This window comes from Anser cygnoides, chromosome 1 (assembly GCF_040182565.1).
Source record: "Anser cygnoides isolate HZ-2024a breed goose chromosome 1, Taihu_goose_T2T_genome, whole genome shotgun sequence".
Lineage (NCBI taxonomy): Eukaryota > Metazoa > Chordata > Aves > Anseriformes > Anatidae > Anser > Anser cygnoides.
The window spans coordinates 10,163,075-10,182,966 of NC_089873.1; the positions used below are offsets into that span (position 1 = coordinate 10,163,075).

A 19,892-nucleotide genomic window follows, 5' to 3' on the forward strand; every position below is an offset into this window, starting at 1 on the left:
AACTGTATATACAATTATGAATTAAACTAAGATTTTAGATGTAGGCATAAGGTTTTACATATTGATGCTCAAAAATCAAAGTGTTATGAGATTCTGACTCAAATAGTTCATTCTATCTCACTTCTTTAATTTCTTACTCCAGCATAACATTATATATTCATAAGCTAATATTTTAGCAATTACTATTTTTTAATGGAACTGAACTTTCTATCTGCCAACTGAAAGTAGATATCTCAGGTCAAATTGGTCACTGTCAAGCTGGTAGGTAGTTTTAAGTGAGGCAAAAAATGTTTGTCATAGACTTGACTCTTTAATAATTTAATTGTAATTTAGAGTATGGGAAAAGTACTCGTATACCATCTGCAGATCAATTCAGTACAGGAATCCCAATCACTTCAGAAAGCAGAATTGCAATTCAGAGCAATGATTCAAAATCAAATGCAGCAATGGTACAGACACTACAGGTAAAAAATAAAATATAAAAGAATCGAATATTCAGAAATGTGCCTATTTAGGCAATTCTAGTACTGAAAATGTTCAGGTGTAGTAGTAAGACTTCAGACATGACTTAAAACTATGAAGTGCTTGCACAAAAAGCGGCAGTGTCCTTGGGAAGTGTTGTCAACTTTCCAATATATAAGATGTGTAGTAATTTTTGTACCTTTTTCAGATTTTAGTCAGTGGTTAGTGAGACTTCAGCTATGATACTACATGCTGTTTAGGTCAGCACCATTTAAGAGTTAGAAAGAGTGGGAAAAAAAGGTCAGAATTGAGCGAAAGAGAAAGGATACAAGATTTAGAAAACAAGACCATGGATAAAAGTCTGAAGGATCTGGCTGTGTTGGTCTAGAAAGAAGAAGACCAAAGCTGTACAAGATAATAGTCTTTCATTGTGTTAAACATAACTGTAAATGGGACAGCTCCTAACCACTCTTTGTGTCCAGTGAGGGCAGGAAAAGGATTATATCAATTTGTCATATTGGATATATAGTAGATAAAAAGAAAGCCCTAACTGCAGTAACATATACTTTAGAATCAAGATATAGAGTGAGACAGTTACCTGAATATTGGGGGTATCATAGAAGGATAACCTACATGACTTATTTCCCTTTCAAGCAAAGAATATTTTGAGCAGTGAGTAATAGAATTAGCTTTAAAAATTGAATTCTAAGATTAAATACACCTTTTGTTAGTATTCATGACTCTTACTACACATTGATATCTACATTATTACTGTCAATTTGTATTGATACAGTATTTGTCACAGAGTGCTTGAATAAACTAACCACTAAGGCCTAGTGGGGCTCAGTGACTTCAGTGATACAGTTCTTTTATTGATAAGATAGGAAGCTGGGATGAAGAAAATAGGTTTGTAATTAGATAACTTAAATGATACCTGTCTTGTTCCTTTTAGCTGAAGTGTCATTTATCCCCATTTTACTTTCCTCTTTACATTTCTCTTCAGAAGCCTAGAGAGGTCTAGCATCTTCCCATAGGAAGGATATGAAAGATCATGTTTCATGTTAGATATTGATGGTGTAAAGTCACACCTGACCTGGTCACTATAACAGATTGTTATAGTCTGCAGACAGAAATATTCCAAGGGAACAACAGTTCTACTATAGTAGAACTGTTCTATTACAGTTCAGCTACAAAGAGAATCTTCTAAATCACTGAAACTGCCTTCGGTCAGCTGAATTCCATGGTCTCATGAAAAGTGATTTTACCTGCTGAAAATGTTCAGCTCAGACAGTGGGATCTGTAAAGTCATGGTAAGTACTTACAGTGCCTGCATTTAGAATGAGGCTCCAAGACAGGAATTAACAGTAGCTAGTATGCTCAGTGCCGTGATGCCTAATTCAGCCATTTAGAAACTCCAAATAGAGGAATAAGTCTGAAACATTGTCGCAGGATATGGCTTAGACATGTCTGTGAAATGATGCAGAGCCTGAAATTTCTTTCTCCGTATTCGTTCTCTCCTTCTGTATGAGACTAAAGAGGAAGCCTGTCTCTTGGCTCTCTTCCTTCAGAACTTCTTGCATTCTGTACAGACTGAATTCGGGTCTTGGTTCAATTTCTGTTCATATTCCCCATCTGTCCATATCTTCTACCTAATCTCCTTGCTAAACCCTACTTCTATTTCCCAGACGGTCCCTCTTTGACACGTTCTCTCATCCAGTCTAAGTGGTTCCTAGTGAAGTACAGCTTTTATTATATCACCTTACTCACTTGGCAAGCTATTCATTCACTAATGTTGAATCTGACTCAAACATTGAGTGTGCTGGTGCTCTTACACTGCCTGGCAAGCCTTTTCCCTGGTGTAGGATCATAAAATGGGCTAGCCGTTAACTAAAAGTAAAAGCAGGGTTTGAAAATAAATAACTACTATGGAGGAAGACCTGAAGAAGGATTAAATGCTGGGGACTTCCTCAATCTTTGTGCAATAAGAAATTTAATTTTTCTGATTTCTCTAAATCGAGACAACTGCTTGATTTAGGTACTCAGCAATTACCAAAGACAGTCAGGAAAGGTGATGGACAGGGGGAATTATAACAAAATTTACCCATCTAAAGTTTAAGCCTCGTATAGAGCAGATGAATTTGAGCCCTGTTGTTTATTTTCAAGTCTTGTATAGCATTCATTAAACATAATGATGTAAGCCTCAGGAAATAATAAAGTAGCTTATAAATAGTATTTGCTCCATAAGCTTGTGGAGCACATTTTCTATATCCTCTTGCATAGTGTTTTTGCTATATATATATATACACATGTATATGTATACACATATACATATATATAATGTACGTGGGTAACAGAAATAAAATGATACTTCTTGTCTGAGTTAAAGTTGGAACTAATGACTGTCTTTTTCACAAATTTGACTCTGTTAATCACTTACATCATACTGATGTTCCTTTTATGATACCAAAGCTAGAATCCGTAGCAGAAATATCATGGCCTTATAGAAATAGTGGAGAGGAATCACAGCATTTGTCCTTTGCTCATTTCATCAGTGATATAGTAGAATAGAGAGTTTTATAGTAATGTTTCCAGATATTTCTTTAGGCAGTAAAAGTCATTTTTTTGACAGCAGTAGTGTAGGCTGCTCTGAGTCCTTATGTTCTTACAGCCTGTTTGAACATTGTCTGTCTGAGAGAACTGTAACCCAGGCAGTTACCTCTTTTTGCCATTTCTTCATCATTTGTTCCAAGAGCTCACTGATCAAAACAAAAAGTTGTGACAAAGTTACAAAAGTAACATTTTTTACTTCATATATATGTATATATATGTATAGTAATACCTCTCCTTTATACATATGCATATATATAAATAAAAGCAGAGTGGTTTTTTGAAGGGTATTTTGCAGACATGACTAACAGTATTTTTCATCTCAGCTACATTCAGTTATAGAATGCTCTTGCCTACATTCAAGCTTTTATTTAATAAAAATAAATACTGCAGTTCCTACTGTTTTATACCTTCCACAGCATCTTGGCAATAAATCCATCAGAATGTTGGTGTCCATATTATGTTTTGAAAACATTAACTAGCCAAGCTCCTCAGCCATCACAGTGACTGAGAAAAGGATCACTAAATCAATTAGACTGGGAGGAATCTGCGGAGATCTACACCTAAAAGCTGGGCTAATTTCAAAGTTAGGTCAGGTAGCTAGAGAGCTTGTCCAATTGAAGTTTGAAAATCTCTGAGGATGGAGATTTCACAGCCTCTCATAGCATCCTGTTCTGGGACTTCATTGCTCCCACGGTGAAGAATTCTTAATTTACCTTAAGTGACTTGTGATATTTGCCCTCCACTGTGCATCTCTTAGAAGGATGTGGTTCTGTGCTCAGTAATCCCATACTTGAAAGTTGAAGACAGCAGTTCCCTTAGACTCTTGTCATATAACACTCATCAAGCTGTTGTACTGGTTCACATCAGAAGTAAATTATTTTCCCTCAAGCATTTCTATGCTGCTTTATAAAGAAGTATACAGTTCAGGAAACACTATCCTATGCCCCCCATTAACCTGTCAAACCCAGTAGACTGGAGTAATTTGGGAAACAGATTGATTTTTTTTTCTCCACTAAAATATTGTCTTTCTTTTTTCCTTTTTTTTTTTTTTTTTGATAAACTGAAATTTTGAGACACCATCCTTTCCTAATAAAAGCTAGCATTTGTTTATTGACATCTAATGTGTGTGTGATGTAGAATTCTGAGAAACTAACAAGTACATATCTGATGTCGTTGTAGAGACAAAATCAGTTATAAATGTATAAATGTATTCTGGAGATTAAATTGATATGTTAGAAAGTGTCTTTTTAGATTTAGGAGGAAATTCTTCACTCAGAGGATGGTGAGGCACTCAAACAGGTTGCCCAGAGAAGTTGTGGATGTCCATATCCTTGTAGGTGCTCAAGCCCAGGTCAGACGAGGCGTTGTGCAACCTTGTCTAGTGAGTGGCATCCCTGACCATGGCAGGGAAGTTGGAACTAGATGATCTTTAAGGTCCCTTCCAACCCAAGCTGTTCTATGATTCTATGAAAGTTAAAAGTTGTGAAATTAAGAGGAAAGATTTTAATACAATGAAGTTCTGATAGTTAAAAAACAAAGTGGCATATGACAGAAACATGGTAATTATCTAATAAAGAAAAAAAAAAAGGACTTAATAAATATGAAGTATCCATAAGAAATATTAAGAATCCTAAGAAGAAAAAATACTCTATTGGGAAACTATGCTTTATTAATTGATCTTTAAACAGTACAAAATTGCAAGTCATTATTTTAATTATTATTGCAAGTCATATTATTTTTAACTGTATTTACTATTTTTTTCTCCTATTTTGAGTTAAAAGTAGTTTCTTCACAGGGAGACTATTTCACAACATAACAGATCTTACTAAAAGATATTTTTTCTAATATCCATAATCTCTTTTCCTTAATTATTCAATTTTCTTATAATTGATGCTGCAATTTCAAATAATATGTATTATTAATAAAAATAATTCTTCTAGTTACTTGCTGGAGCACCTCTCCTATGAAGACAGGTTGAAGGAGTTGGGGGTTCTCAGCCTGGAGAAGAAAAGGCTCCAGGCAGACCTGATGGCAACCTTCCTGTACCTGAAGGGGGCTACAGAAAATCTGGAGAGGAACTTTTTGTCAGGGACTGTAGTTATAGGACAAGGGGTAATGGCTTTAAACTCAGAAAGGGTAGATTTATATTAGATATTAGGAAGACATGCTTTACTTTGATGGTGGCGAGGTTGCCCAGATAAGCTGGGGATGCCCCAACCCTAGAAGTGTTCAAGGCCAGGTTGGATGGGGCTTTGAGCAACCTGATCTAGTGGGAGATGTCCCTGCCCATGGCAGGGGGGGTGGAATTAGAAGATCTTTAAGGTCCCTTCCAATGCAAACCATACTATGATTCTATGATTCTATGATTCTATGATTCTATGATTCTATGATTCTATGATTCTGTGAAATATTGTCTTGCTGAATAAATCCCTTTCCCACTCTCTCCATAATATTTTCCATAGGGATAGGCCTAACCACTAGTCTGACAACGTTACATTCCCTGAAAGTCTTGATCCAAGACAAAACATAAATCATTATTAACAGACTATTTTCTTGTATATTCTCCTATAAGAATACTCAGTATACTTTGAAATCTAAAAATATTTCTCCTAAATGAGGATATTGTTTTGGTTTTGTTGCTCTTATAAACATTTTTACCTTTCTTTTTTTTTAGCATTTCTCTGAACATTAGAATGAGTGTATATGTCTTCTCATCTTTTTTATTTATTTTTTATTTTTTTTAAATAAGAAAACATTTACACACAGCCTGGAGGTAGGATCTAATAGACCATTTTATTGTTATTTTCCAGTCAGTACTACTGTTTACTATTTATTATTGCTTCCACTTGCAATGATCTAATCAGGTATAAAGTTTTAGTTATTGTATGAACACTGCTATAAAGACATAAGTTATTATAAGTTATTATATAAAGTTATTGTATTTATCATTGTAGCTCCTGTTTTTGTCAAGATGATACACTAGTTTCTGTCTTTAGGTTTAATAATAAGGTCCCAGTTAGAACCTGACCTCAGTCTCCATTTCCTCTCTTCATTTTTATTGCTCCTAGCCATTATAGGGATACTACTTTTTATCCCACATACTGACAGTACTCAAAGAGGTTTTCATTTATATTCTCTCAGCCCATGTTGTTTGAGGACCTCTTGGACTCCCACGCCACAAAGGTGCATTTCTTTATGAACCTTTCTTTCCTTATTGTTAGACCTGAAGAAGGAGATGCCTGGCCTTGTTCTTGATGAGTTGTTTCATCATTGTTCATTCTGTTCCTTCCTCATTTCTCCAAGCGGTGTGAAAAGCCCACATAATCTGAATTAAAAATGAACAATCAAAGTAGGGAACAGGTGTTTACAGCTGGACACATGAAAGGTATTGATGACAGGAAGAAGAGCAGTAAAGCAACTAAAGAAAGCAAGCAATATAAGAAGTAGTCAGAACTGATCTCTGAATATTTTATGACATTCGGAAGCCACAGTTATTATATTGTCCATGTTCTCTTATTTTAAGTCTTGTAGTAACAGGGGCAATGAAAATGTCCCTGAGAGAGCTTTAAGCTCTGTGACCAACACTATGTTGAAAAGTGTTGCATATTTAACCTTGGAAGCAGATGAAAGGACCATGTTTTCGCATGCATAAACCCTACCAGAATAATGTATTATGCATATAGATTTTCTTTTGCATCTTCCTGTCATGGGTTTTTCATTTCTTTAATTTGAGTAACTGAATTTGCTGTTGTCACTGTTGATAAAGTATCTTTCTTGTTGTTTTTAAAGTTATTATTCATTATAATGTATCAGCTAAAAATCACAGACACTATCACAGGCACAGGTTGGAAGGATCCAACAGCCATAAGTAAACTTTAAGTGACAGCACTTGCGTGTGATAGGCAAACATTAAGGCTGAGGTAGAACTAGCTCTATCCTGAAGCCGTGTAATTGTTTCATCAAAATTACGATCAGCAGAACTTCCTAGCAGAAATATATTTACAACTCTGGCTTGCACACCAGAAGTGTGGTACATGACTTGTGATCCAGGTTAAGAGAGTGTGTGGTATTCTGCTTCTATAGACATACACTTTGTTTGCCTTCTGTTTTTAAAGCTCTTTACAGCAGATTTCTCATACTGTATGTCTTCAAAGTGTAAAGCAAGCTGTCTTTCAAATAGCTAGGTGGGTTACAAATCACCTGGATCACTGGGGTAAGGAAGAGAATTTCCACAAAGAAAACTCATAAGTTTTCAATATAAACACAATATTTTTACAAGACAGATTGCATTCCTCATGTATAAGACCCATGTATATGAAATGGTGTAGCATTTTTCCAATGTTCTTTGAGAACTGCTGCATAGAAAGATTGTGCTGTGGTTTTGCTCCATGAGCATAGGTGTTGAGGAAATTTCTCTTGAAAGAAACAGGCTTATCTTATGCTCTGGCCCAGATATATGAACATGTAAGAAAGTAATGGCATTACCGTTTCTGTCCTCTTCAAAATCTTTTTAATTCTTACACAGAGCTCAAGGTTTGCTTTTATAGGAAACCCTGGTGCCAGTGTATTTCTCATGACTTGGTCCTGAGTTTCAATTGTTCTACAATTTAAAAACATTATTCTTATGCTACTTTATGCTAAAATATATTGGATACATATTCCATTTTCTAATTCTTTGATGTCTTACATCTCTGAAATCATTACTGTATTACAGCATTGTAGATGTTATATTTCATGAATATGTAATTTGTAAAATGCTATAAGAAGGGATCGATATTGTGGTGGAAAAGCAATGCAGTTTAAAAATGTTGGCTATGGTCAGATATAAAATTTATTGTTTTCAGGGCAGATGAAGGAAAAAAAAATCATCCTAACAGTACTTAGTGTTTATCTGAAAACTGATGTTCAAACAACACAATAAAGAATTACACAGAGCTCCTAGATAATGCGTAGTAAGGTAAATAGCATTGACAATTCATCAGTCAAGATAATCATCACCACTATTCAGCCAGCCTGGCTCCTGTCTGCTATATGTACATTGAGGTACTATAATGATTACTGTGCATTCAGATTCCATAAGAGATATCTGAGAATTAAAGGATTTAATGTTTCCTGCTGAAATATTGAAACAGCTGGTTCTGTAAGCATTACATATTCTGTAAAGCTTATAGAAAGATTCTTTATTTTTGTTTATGTGCTTACCAAGGTTCTATGAACATAAATACTGTCATCTGAAAATACGGTAAAAACTATGTTAGGTTCCTGAGTCGATAATCCAGAAATGAAATCTGTATCATGGGTGATGACTTGATGATCTCTATCCTGATATGTACAGGGTTCTAAAATCAGTGCTTGATTGACACTGAACAATAACCTTTTGTCATTCTTAGTTCAGAGGCAAATAAATAAATAAGCTTAAGCCCCTTAAAGCATTAACTATGATGCAGGATCAAAATATTTCAGTTAAGTGGTGTCACTTTGGTTGCCTTGAATACCAAATACCAAACTATTCATACTTTTCAAAATGCAAATTAAAAATGATGTTATGAAGTTTGTCATTTAGATCTAGGTGCTCTTGAATGCTAATAGTCTTAAGGCTTCCACAAAAACAGATTTATTTTACAGTGAGAAAAACTGAAACAAAAACTACACTCACAGTTTTTATATAGGTGAGTTGGTTACCAACACTAGTTTTTCTTCTACATTAATCACTGAGTAACACCTAGCTATTTAGTATTTCAGGTAGGCATCCTGAAATTACAGTATACAGTACAGTATACTATTAAGCATTCTATTAAACATTATTACCTGTTACTGAATGGTGACTTTCAGAAATCAGCTGCTTAACATTTATATTTCTTATCTTTTCATCTGTTGACTTTCTCCTTTTCAAAATCCAAGGCCTCTTTCCTGGGTGGTTTTTGCCTTGTGGGTAATAGACTACATCCCAATCTGAATTTAATAAATCTAGCTAAAGTTTATCCTTAATAGTGACATGCAGTGGTAATGTTCTACAAAGAAGGTTTAGAAGAAACATTTTCATGCTCATCCATTTATTTTTTTCTGTTTAACATCTAAATATTAAATAATAATTGTTCTTGTCTTGTTTACCTTGATATTGAAATGCCTTGGGGACCCTAGCACAAAAAAGACGTGGACCTGTTGAAGCAAGTCCAGAGGAGGGCTACAAAGATGATCAGAGGGCTGGAGCACCTCTCCTATGAGGAAAGGCAGAGAGAGCAGGGCATGTTCAGTTTGGAAAAGAGAAGGCTTTGGGGAGACATCATTGTGGCCTTTCAATACTTAAAGAGATCTTATAAAAAAAATGGAGAAGGACTCTTTGCACGGCTAGACAATGATAGGACAAGGGGGGACAGTCTTAAACTAGAAGAGGATAGATTTAGACTAGACATTAGGAGGAAAGACTTCACTGTAAGGGTGGTGAGGCACTGGAACAGGTTGCCCAGAGAAATTGTAGATGCCCCATCCCTGGAGGTGTTCAAGGCCAGGCTGGATGGGGCCTTGGCCAGCCTGATCTAGTGGATGGCATCCCTGCCTATGGCAGGAGGATTGGAGTTAGATGATCTTTAAGGCCATTTCCAATCCAAGAATCAACTACATTACTGTTTAAAAGTAAACTTGTCAAATTTCTGTCTTCTCATTCTGCTTGTCACAGTAAGCATGAATGAAAAAAGAGAGGTCATGATTCTAAAATAGTACAACTGATATTAAAACAGTAGAAAGAAAATTCATTAAAGGTTACTGCTTTCTTCCTCCCTAACCCTACACAGTGTGATTAAATATCACATTGATTACAAGGCTGTCATCTGATTGAATTTATCCAGGAAAGAAACACGTGCTCTTCTGAAAATGAATCTAAATTTCAGAGTTAGTCATATAAACCACACTTAACAAGTGTAAAAATTACACTCATTTATACATAATAAATAAATAAATACATAAAGGTTATTATTATTATTTTTTTAATTCTTAAAATCAGGACTTTCTCCCAGTTTTATTCACAGTTGTGCTGATCAAGAGTGAGGTGAGTGACCTGAGTGACTTCTTCAGTGAAGACTTGATGCTGATGTCCAGTCTGGTTTTAAATATTATTATAATAATGTTATTATGAAATATTTGACACCTCTTTCCCACCTCCATGGGTTGAATTTGGTTTAGTATCAACAGACTGCAGACAACATATGGAAGAAATATATGGGGGAAAAAAAGTAAACTTTAAAAAAAAAAAAAAGCTACATACCTGTTAGAGATCTGTGGTTTTTTTTTTTTTTTTTTGGTTTTAGTTTGGAAAAAATCATAGTATAAATGTAAACAGATAACATAGTGGAAACTGTTCTTCCATGAGAAGATGTTCTGTTTTGTAGTAATTTAGCAAGTTTCTGTATAAATTTGTTCCAGTATTAATGCTACCTGTGAAAGGCTGGCTTTTTGGAGGTTTTGGGTGGGGTGGAGGAGGAGTTAATTTGGTTTTGTTTAACTTGTATCACTTGGTAATGGATTTATATAAAACTGGAAATGCCATTCTCATATGAAAACAAGAATAGGGGTATGTTTTTTGTGTGGTCTGGCTAGTACACTTTGTAGAAAAAAAAATGTAATGGAAAATCTGGACATACTGTGAGTGGTTTTCACACTTCATAAGTTTAGCCATCTGTGACAGATGATCTATTCTGTGTGTTTGTTGTCAGGTTCACTTACATTCCTTTAAAAAGGAAGAGGATTGGGTTGGCTGGAAGCTTCTAGAGAGAGAGAGATTGCTCCTACCCTGGGAGCAACAGAGCATATTTCAGGGGGAGTTCTCCTGTTTCAGAGCAAGAGGGTTGGAGAGACAGGGGGGAAAATATGTTGCAGGCAGAAGTTCAGGGAGATACTGAGAAACTGCAGAGAAGTGACAGGAATGGGTTTACAACCTGAGCTGTTGGAGAAATCAACTTGTCCAGCTGAGGCGGAGGGGATTATGCAGAACTTGCTGCAGATCAGAAAGCTGTTGAGTTGTTGGAATGGAATGAAGCCTGGAAGCAAGGCATCAACAGGCAAGGCGAGTTTCATAAACCTTTTGTTTCCATTCTGCCTTGCCTAATTCTGTTTTAAACTGTTACATGTAAGTATTCATATGAAATCTAGCTCTGAGTTTAAAAGCCCTTTTTCTCCTTGTTTTGCATGTCCTCTGTAGAGAGATCTCTGCAGTTTCACAATGAGGCTCTGGTTGAACTTAGGGTCATGTCATGCCATCTAACACAGGTATAGAAAGATAATCACCATTAGTCTTCTTAGGCTCCCTGTCTAATCAGTTGTTTAGAATTAGGCAATGTGAACACGTGTTTCAGAGTAAGGTCTTTGTCTTATTTTAAAGAATCTTTACGTTTTGATATAACATAGGCTTATTTCTGTACCAGTTGTACTGAGCTGGCTCTTCAACTATATAGTTGTCTAATTAATAGCGCGTAATTCTGGGTATTTTGACAGCTGTTGCCACCACCATGAAGAACTGTTGATTCTTAAGAATCTGAAAAGCCTTATACAGCTATACATGGTACAAAAGCAGAGTCGGAAGTGTGTTTTTCTATGGTTTCTAATGTGTTGCATTGGTAAACATTAAGGCACTTTTGGAAAAAGGAGGAAGGAAATTTGATGCAAGTTGTTCTGCAGGTACACAGCAGTGTGAATGAAGTCACGGCTGAGCTGGAAACACAAAGAGAAGTAGCTGTGATGCATATAGAAAGACCTACGTTATGCAGTCAGGCACTTGGTGTGTTTGTCTAATCTGTGCTTTACAGCAGGATTTACATGCCCATTGTTCCCCAGTGTGAGCCACCTTTTAGAGAAACTGATTAATCAGGGTTCTGCTCACTCTGCCACCTTTCATTTTAGACCAGGGAAACAAACCATCAGGAGTGCAGAAGAGAATAAACACTGCCTGAACAATCAAAATGAACTGAGCCCAGAACCTCTGACTGCTGAGGAGAGGTGTCATTTCTGAAGAATCACAGAGGTGGTAAGATTCCTGTGTGGTGAAAATGATTAAAACTCTGCTGCAAAACAGCTCCTGCATGAAAAGCCAAAAGCAGGAATTCAAACTGCAGCAGCTGCTAGGAGTGGGACTGACCTCTTCTGTCTTGAGACACTCACAGATGACATCCATGTTATGTGAGGCTGTTTCGACAGTAAGTAAGAGAAATAGGTGCAATTCTTGAGTGAGCTAAAGAAAAATTGTGCTTTCTTTCAATTCAGTAGCTCAGATTAGCTCCGCACATTATGTCTGCATTTGGGCAGATGAATCCATGCTCTTGCAAATAAACAAGGCTGTGGAGCAGCATGTGGAGTCTTGTCAGCCACCAGTCTTTGGAGGAAGTCCGTAGCAGAGAATAGGCAGAAAAAGCCAAGATTTCCTCACACCTTTTTTTTGTTTGTTTGTTTTTTCCTATAAAACAAGATTAATACTTCATTTCTTTTGGAGAGGGGATGCTTTTTCTGAATCACAGCTGAAAGTTTGCTACGTAGTCTCATATCAGTTGAAAACAGATGGTGTTAATTCAGCATATGCATATCCTACTGATAAGTATAAACTGTTCTGAATTTTTCTCACCAGTATTTTCTGGCCAGGATTCTCAGACTGCAAAGGAAGAGAATTAAAAGTATGTTCTCATTGACTGGGAAAAGACTCTTCATAATCCAGTAAAATTTTCCATAGATGAGATCTGAGCTTCAAACAAAATTCATGATTCTGACTGAAGGGAATGACATATAATGATGTGACGGTTACATGATGAGAAACAGTGTATTATTAATTACTATGAGTGAATGAGCTCATGTTAAGAATGTTGAATAGCATGCAAAAAGATTTATTGCAAGGACTTCATCATTCCAAGTTGAAGAGGATAAGTGGTGCCTTTTTCTACTGCCACAAACAGCTTCATGATCAACTAACTAATCCTGAAATTAGCAATTAATCCTCTGGTACAATATCCTTTAATATAACAGACTTGAATTACCAGTGACAGAATCACATAGCCTCTGTATCAGAACGTGTTACTGAGGTACAGTTCTGTGTCATTAGTTAATCTGAAAACAGGGTGTGCCGGAGACACAGCACATCATGTGCAGACAACGTTTGTATCTTAGTCAAGCACAGGCATCAAATAATCCGTTTGCTTCACAGACCTGGTAACTTTCCACAGGTTAGGCTGGGAAGTTCTGAATATCTACAGTTCTGTCCTCCTTACATAAAATGCCTGTCATTGAAACAATAGGGGAAAAGAAAGAAGTGATGATTGATTAAGAAACATTAATTGTGTTATGGTGTAGTATACTATGTTATTATGTGTGTGTGTATATGTAATACATAACCACCCTAAGTCTACAGCCTTCTTGATCTTATTAAACACCTACCTCATAGCAAAATTATAGTTTTGCCACTAATGTTTCTCCAGATGGTGAATCTTTTTCTTCTCTGACTTGCTGTTATGCAGCGCAGAGAGTTCCTTTTACCTTATCCTCTTTTGTCATGTATTTTGTAATCATAGAATTAGAATCATAGGAATATCCTGAGTCAAGGATCATCAAGAAGTAGAGTATTTTGACTAAGTGCAGTCCAATCTCTTCTTAAATTCCAGGCTCCTCTTCAGGAAACCACCCTCTTGTGAAGAACATGAGTAATGAGAAGGATATCATCCAGATATGAATCATCAGATTCCATTTTTTGGATCCTATCAGACTGTCTTCTGAAAAATCACAAATTTACAAAAGGGAAAACACTTTAATTCACAGTCGAAAGTATTTACTTGGAATTCTTTATCAAATTCAGGCTTCAGTTCTGAATTGTCTATTGTACTATACCATTTAGAGTACTAACTAACGGTGATAGTAAAAACACAGTATTGGAGCAGTGGGCAAAGAGTAGTTTCTTTTGGTTAAGTCCCTTGGTAGTTTTAATATGCTGATACATATATACATACATATATATAAATAAAATACTTAAGGATATTCAACATATCTTGGTACAAACCACATAAGGATAAGCATTTATTAGGCACCAGTAATATCTCCTACATAGCAGCTATGTATGTCCTGCAATATTTTCAAGAATTTTATAGCAATGTGTGGAATCTTTGTCATTCAGAGCAGAAATTCTTCCCATGGTCTTTTCAGTTTTGAGGACAGGATCTCTTCCTTCTTTCTCCTCTTCCTTTCTCTCTTCCCCTTCATCTTCCCCTATTTTTCCCTTTTTTTCCTTTCTTAGAGTAGTGGGGAAAAATTATTTATCCCATTTGGTACAGTAATTTGGATGCATAAGCATTGCTCAACTCTGAGCATTTGACTCTGTTAGCTTGACAGATGTCCATTCTCTGGATCAATCTTACAGGAACTTTTTCCCTGTTGTAAAGTAACTGAGATATATTTAACGTATGTGGAATTACATGTAATTAGACAGTAAATCTCTCACATCAGCTTGTATTCCAGACTACTTTGCAAAGACGAGTAATATAATTAAAAAGATGAATAGCAGAGAAAAAGGGAAATGAAAAATAAAAAATTGCTTTCATGTGAGTTTTGAAGACGCTCTTACTGACTCAGCCAGAAATGTTTCCCTTTTGTAGAAGGCTTAAGCTATAGGAGAAAAATACTATAGACTATTGAATGTCTGTATAGTATTGTCCGTCTTCCAAGGGGTAAAGAGACTGCTGTGTCTTCAGTGAGCAGAAAAAGCAGACACTGTAGTTATCATTTGCAGATACAAGCTGAGGCAATGAAAACATAACCTTGTGAATAGTGTGTATGTTGCTGTCTAAAATCAGTTGAATGCACACACATGGAGTATTGGTATAGTTACAACATCTAGAGTCAAAGTTTCAAAACATTGGATTTCATTCTTCTCACAAACTGTTTTTTTCAAAGATGTATCTCTGCTGATTTAAATTGCTATACCTCATTTTTTGCCAGTGTAATTGAGGATGGAATTGCCCCATTGCCCTTATAAGAAAAATGTTCATTCCTGTTCCAAATGAACCACAAATAGACTAATCTGTGGAAAACAGTCATCTTCCCTGTAAATGACTGAGAATAACTAATATGCATACTCACATAAAGTAGATGAAACAGAGGTTTAGATGGCTTTGAAAATCAATGTGTACAGGCCACATCTGTCTGTAGTTTGTATATTAAATTTTCATTGAATTTCTCCTTTTTCCCCCAAGATCAAAAGAAGCATATGGCTTTTTATGTGTTTAACTAGGAAAGAAGTTGTTATCTCATGTCACGTCAGCTGTTAGGAAGTGCACTGTGCTTTTCCCCTTGCATTTGAAGTGAAAATGGCAATTTCGAACAATTTCACAGAGAAAATGAAAGGAGCAAGAGGATGAAAAATACAGAAGTGCTTATTTGAAGACTGACTCTGACACAAATGAAAGGAAAAAAACTCTGAGAAATGTCTATTGTTTTGGAATAGACTATTTCTGAAAATTTTATACTGGTTTTAACAGCAGAGAAATATATCTCTACAGAGGCTCCAAAGGAGTGAAGAGGAGTGGGAAAAAAAAAAAAAAAGGAGAGAAAATCAGACTGACTGGTATCTCTGTGCTGCTGTGTAGTGATTTAAAAACTAGTTTTCTGCTTCACTGCTCAGTCCCCAGAGCAAAATACTTGCAGAAAAGAAAAAGACAAGAGTTACATTAAAGAAAAGCTTTGTCATTTTACTCATGAAGCAGGGTATTTCCCTCCCATGCACAAGGCCAAATTCAGCTCATCAAACACCTCTCCAACTCCATTGCCAGCAATGGCACATGAGGCAAAATAGTGCAGGCTGGTTGGTAGGTTATAACTGATGGTTAGAATTTGTTCAGAGCCTATATATCCACTGTCAATACTGATCATGAGACTTTTATGTAATAAAAAGTGTATTTACACTTTTTAATACATTTTCCTTATGGCACAATTCCTCTGCTTCCTTCTGCCTCTTGGCTTCAGAGGTGGGTACCCACACTATGTGGCTCTTCGTGCAATAAAATGTACCTTATGTCAGGCAGTGGAGAGAAGGTTCTCAGTATTCTTGCTCCATTACCAAAGGTCAGTGAAGCTGGTTCCCTCTAGCCATTGGTTACCATATAATATTTATAGGTCCAGAAGGGTCCACAAAATCTTTAAGGAGAAAATATTTGCTACAAAACATTGTCCAATATCACCATCTGCATCCTACAAAAAAAAAAAAAAAAAAAAAAAAAGGATTCCATACTGAAAATGAAGTAGTGTATCAATAGTATCCTATCTTAATGCATCCTTTGGAATCAGGTTTCATTTACAAGCAATTTTAAAGATGCTAATAAATTATAACAAGGTCCTTAATGAATGATAACTGATTTTAACAGATCCTTTGAAGTAAACTGAGTGTTTAAAACAATGAATTACCAAAAATTCTAACCATTCTTACTGATATATTGCTGAAGATGAATAACACATACCATAACAAAGAATAACCCATACCAACCTTTTACGAGTGTAACTGCTTCATTGCATTTTTTACTGAGTGTTATGGATTTTTGACAGGGTTGCCATTGGGGATTTTTTTGATACATGAAAATTCTCAGATGTGAGGGTTATGCTCAGACAGTTACAGCACAGGCTTCTCCTTCCACCCCATTGGTACCTGTTGGTTACCCTTGGTATCCTACATCAGTCCCCACCTAAAGTCACCTCTTTTCAGAATGGATGAATGATTTGTCTTTCTCTGTTGCTTGATAACTTTCCTAGATACAAATGATGCATTCCCTGTAATTTTATTTACCACATTTTAAAACATAGGTATGCATCTTTCCATCTCCTATCTTTATTATCAAAACCTTGTTAACCTTACACATTGGTGGGAGTGGGGAAAGGTTGTTTTTTCCTCAGTTCTTTAATTTATAACGTTGGAGATAACATATCTGTACATTTATCTCAAACACAACCTTTGGAGTTATTTTAGGAAGTTCAGCTTTGCCTAAGAATGAGATATGATTACCATTATATCCATCCTGAAGTGAAGTCCCGGAGTAGCTTGAAATTCTTTCTATATATAAGGTTCAGCAATAAAGTAATACTTTTATAAGGTTGTCATGGTGAAACAAGCAGAATAAATTATTTCTAGTTCTTGATATTTAAAGCCAGCAGGTAGAGTTGTCATTTGCTAAACACATAAAAAAAACAAGAAAAAATTAGTGAAGATGATAGTAGATGACTAGAAGCAAATAGCTTAGAATGAGAAAGATGGAAAATGTGACAAAATATGGTAGAAAACACCATGACTTCATCAGTCAAAGTACTCACTTAAGGTCACCTGTCTGACATCCAACATAACCTTTAACCATAACTGTAAGCCCTAAAAATACCCGTCTGTATTTGATGATTTTTTGATTTGTCTCTGCAATAGTTTCATGAAGGTTTCTTCTCTGTTTCCTTTCAATAAGCTTAAAAAGAGCTTATATTATAAAGGTAACACAGGGAGAGAGCTGACAGCACAATTACTCCTTTCTACTTCCAGTTTTGTTTGTTTGTTTGTTTGTTTTTATAAAGACATTAGAATTTGGTGAAAATCAGCCCTAGTTTGTCTATTTTCCTTGATTGATTGTTAACAAATTCGAAGGAAACACAAAAAACTAAATTTAAATACTATTCTGTATTTATCTGCCAAAATACTAAAGTTGAATTTCCCTTAACTACTAATACAGGTAGCATGCTGTATTCACAGGTAGCATGCTAATGTAACTGATGATGAGAATATCCAAGAATAAAGACTCACATTTTATCATAGTACTAAAATCATATATATTTTTTTCTATTTCCAGTGTAAATAGCAACTAAAAATAATTAAGACTGGTCTTCTGCCTCCTCATCAGCTGAGAACTAGAAGTTATAAATGCTTTTTCAAAAGCAAGTGGTATATCTTCCTATAGTGTCTATCAGTCTGATATGTTGACAAAGATATTTATATGTAGACAGATATTAAAATGAGATATGTTTTTTTAATAAAATACATTATTAGCTGACATGGGAATCATTCATCAGCAACATAGCTAGCATCTGAAAATAATAATTCTGTAAAGCATTAGAGACCTTTTAATGAGTGTGTTATTAATAGCTGTTCCCCAATATTGGTGACCATCTGTGACTGCTTCACCGTCTGTGATTGCTATATAAATTTGGGAGGGGGAAATAACAGTGGTATTGGACTGAATTTGTAATATAAATTAATAGCCAGCTAGACCTACTGTAGTTGATTAATTTGTCTTTGATTATAACTAAACACTGAGCTAGAGAAAATTAGTTTCTTTGATTTATTGGCAAAACATGAGTTTGGGAAGTGGCCACAAGAAGTTGAAAACAAAATTAAATTACATTTATTGAAATCTGAAAAATGCAGAAGTTGATGGAATTGAAATGAAGAAGATGAAAAGAGCTGACATGGCACTTGAAAAGGTAGTGGATATTTCTTTAAAGATCCATGACAAATGTTGATTATTGTGATTTGCTAAGATTAGCCAGCAGGGGAGCAGCAAAAGATGTTTGTCAACTTGTTCTAAAAACTTTTACGATTTCTTGACAACATGTTAGAATAAACTAGGTAAACAGTGTTTTTTATTGCTAATTAAAATTAATCTTGTTGACTTCTTATCTGAAGTAGCATTTATTTCAGAAGAAATTTCATTTTTAATTAATAACAGTTAATGCTTGCTAAAGTGCTGTGCTTGCCTGCGGAGGCAGAAGAGATGAGTTAGTTAATATCCTTTTTAATTCCCTTATTAAACTGTGCTAAAGTGTTTCCATAATTTTCTATCAACAAATCTGCATTCTGTACTGATTGATGTGGTTATTCTTGGGTACCTGTATAGACCAATCCTTTATTCTTCACTAACGTAAAAATCCATAACAAGCTATTGGGGAGTTATGGTACAATTTCAAAATTATTAAAGTTCCACTTCTTAGTGTATCTACATTGAGTAGGAGCCTAAATTTACTTCAAAACTAAAATAAATCATTCAAAAGCACTAGTAATTTTGAGTGCAATGTAGATTGCATCTAACCCATTATGGTGCCTGCTTTCCTAGTTGAAGACAGTAGGCATCTCCAAAAAAATGGTTCAGCAGCCTAAGGTAGATGCTTCTCTTAGGGCAGAGTGAATCGCCCTCATACCATTAACTGTGGAGAAGTCTGGACATTTGGCCTGAGTGGATTCCTGTATTTTGATATTGTTTAACTTTAAGTTTTAAAGTGTAGCAGCAGTAGTGAGACAAAGATGGCAAGGCGGACCGAGAGGACTACCTCTTGTATCAAGTGTGGTGGCACAAGAAAATCCTGCTTTGGTGTCTGGATTCTAGTACAAGCTATAACTGCCCAGTATGCACTCGATGTCTTGTTGTCTGGCTAAGAGGCTTCTATTATATCGTATGATTATACACACATATATATATACACATATATATAAATTTGTATACATGTGCATTTATAATTATACATATATATTCTTTCCATTAAATGTTATATAGAAGGAAGGTGCATAGGTCTATATATTACTACCCTCAAACATATACACACACTGTGTGTGTTTAAGTAAATGTACATGGAGATTAAAACAAATAAATTACCATCTTAATTCATTTTTAAGAATATAAAGTAGATTTTTCATTCTTAGGTTAAACAAAGCCCTAGTGAGTATCTACTTTATTTTGCAATAGATTTCTCATCTTCCTGACCTTTAGCAGACTACTAACATTTTTTTCATGCTGTTTGCTGCTGCTTATTCACAGATACCACAAGCTTCCCTCTCAGTT

At 35.5% G+C, this 19,892-nt stretch overlaps 1 protein-coding gene across 13 annotated transcripts in view; it reads left to right on the forward strand.

Annotated features, from left to right (window-relative positions):
• PCLO (piccolo presynaptic cytomatrix protein) overlaps positions 1 to 19,892 on the forward strand; it is a 370,143-nt gene that overhangs the window by 191,220 nt on the left and 159,031 nt on the right. The window lies entirely within an intron of this gene.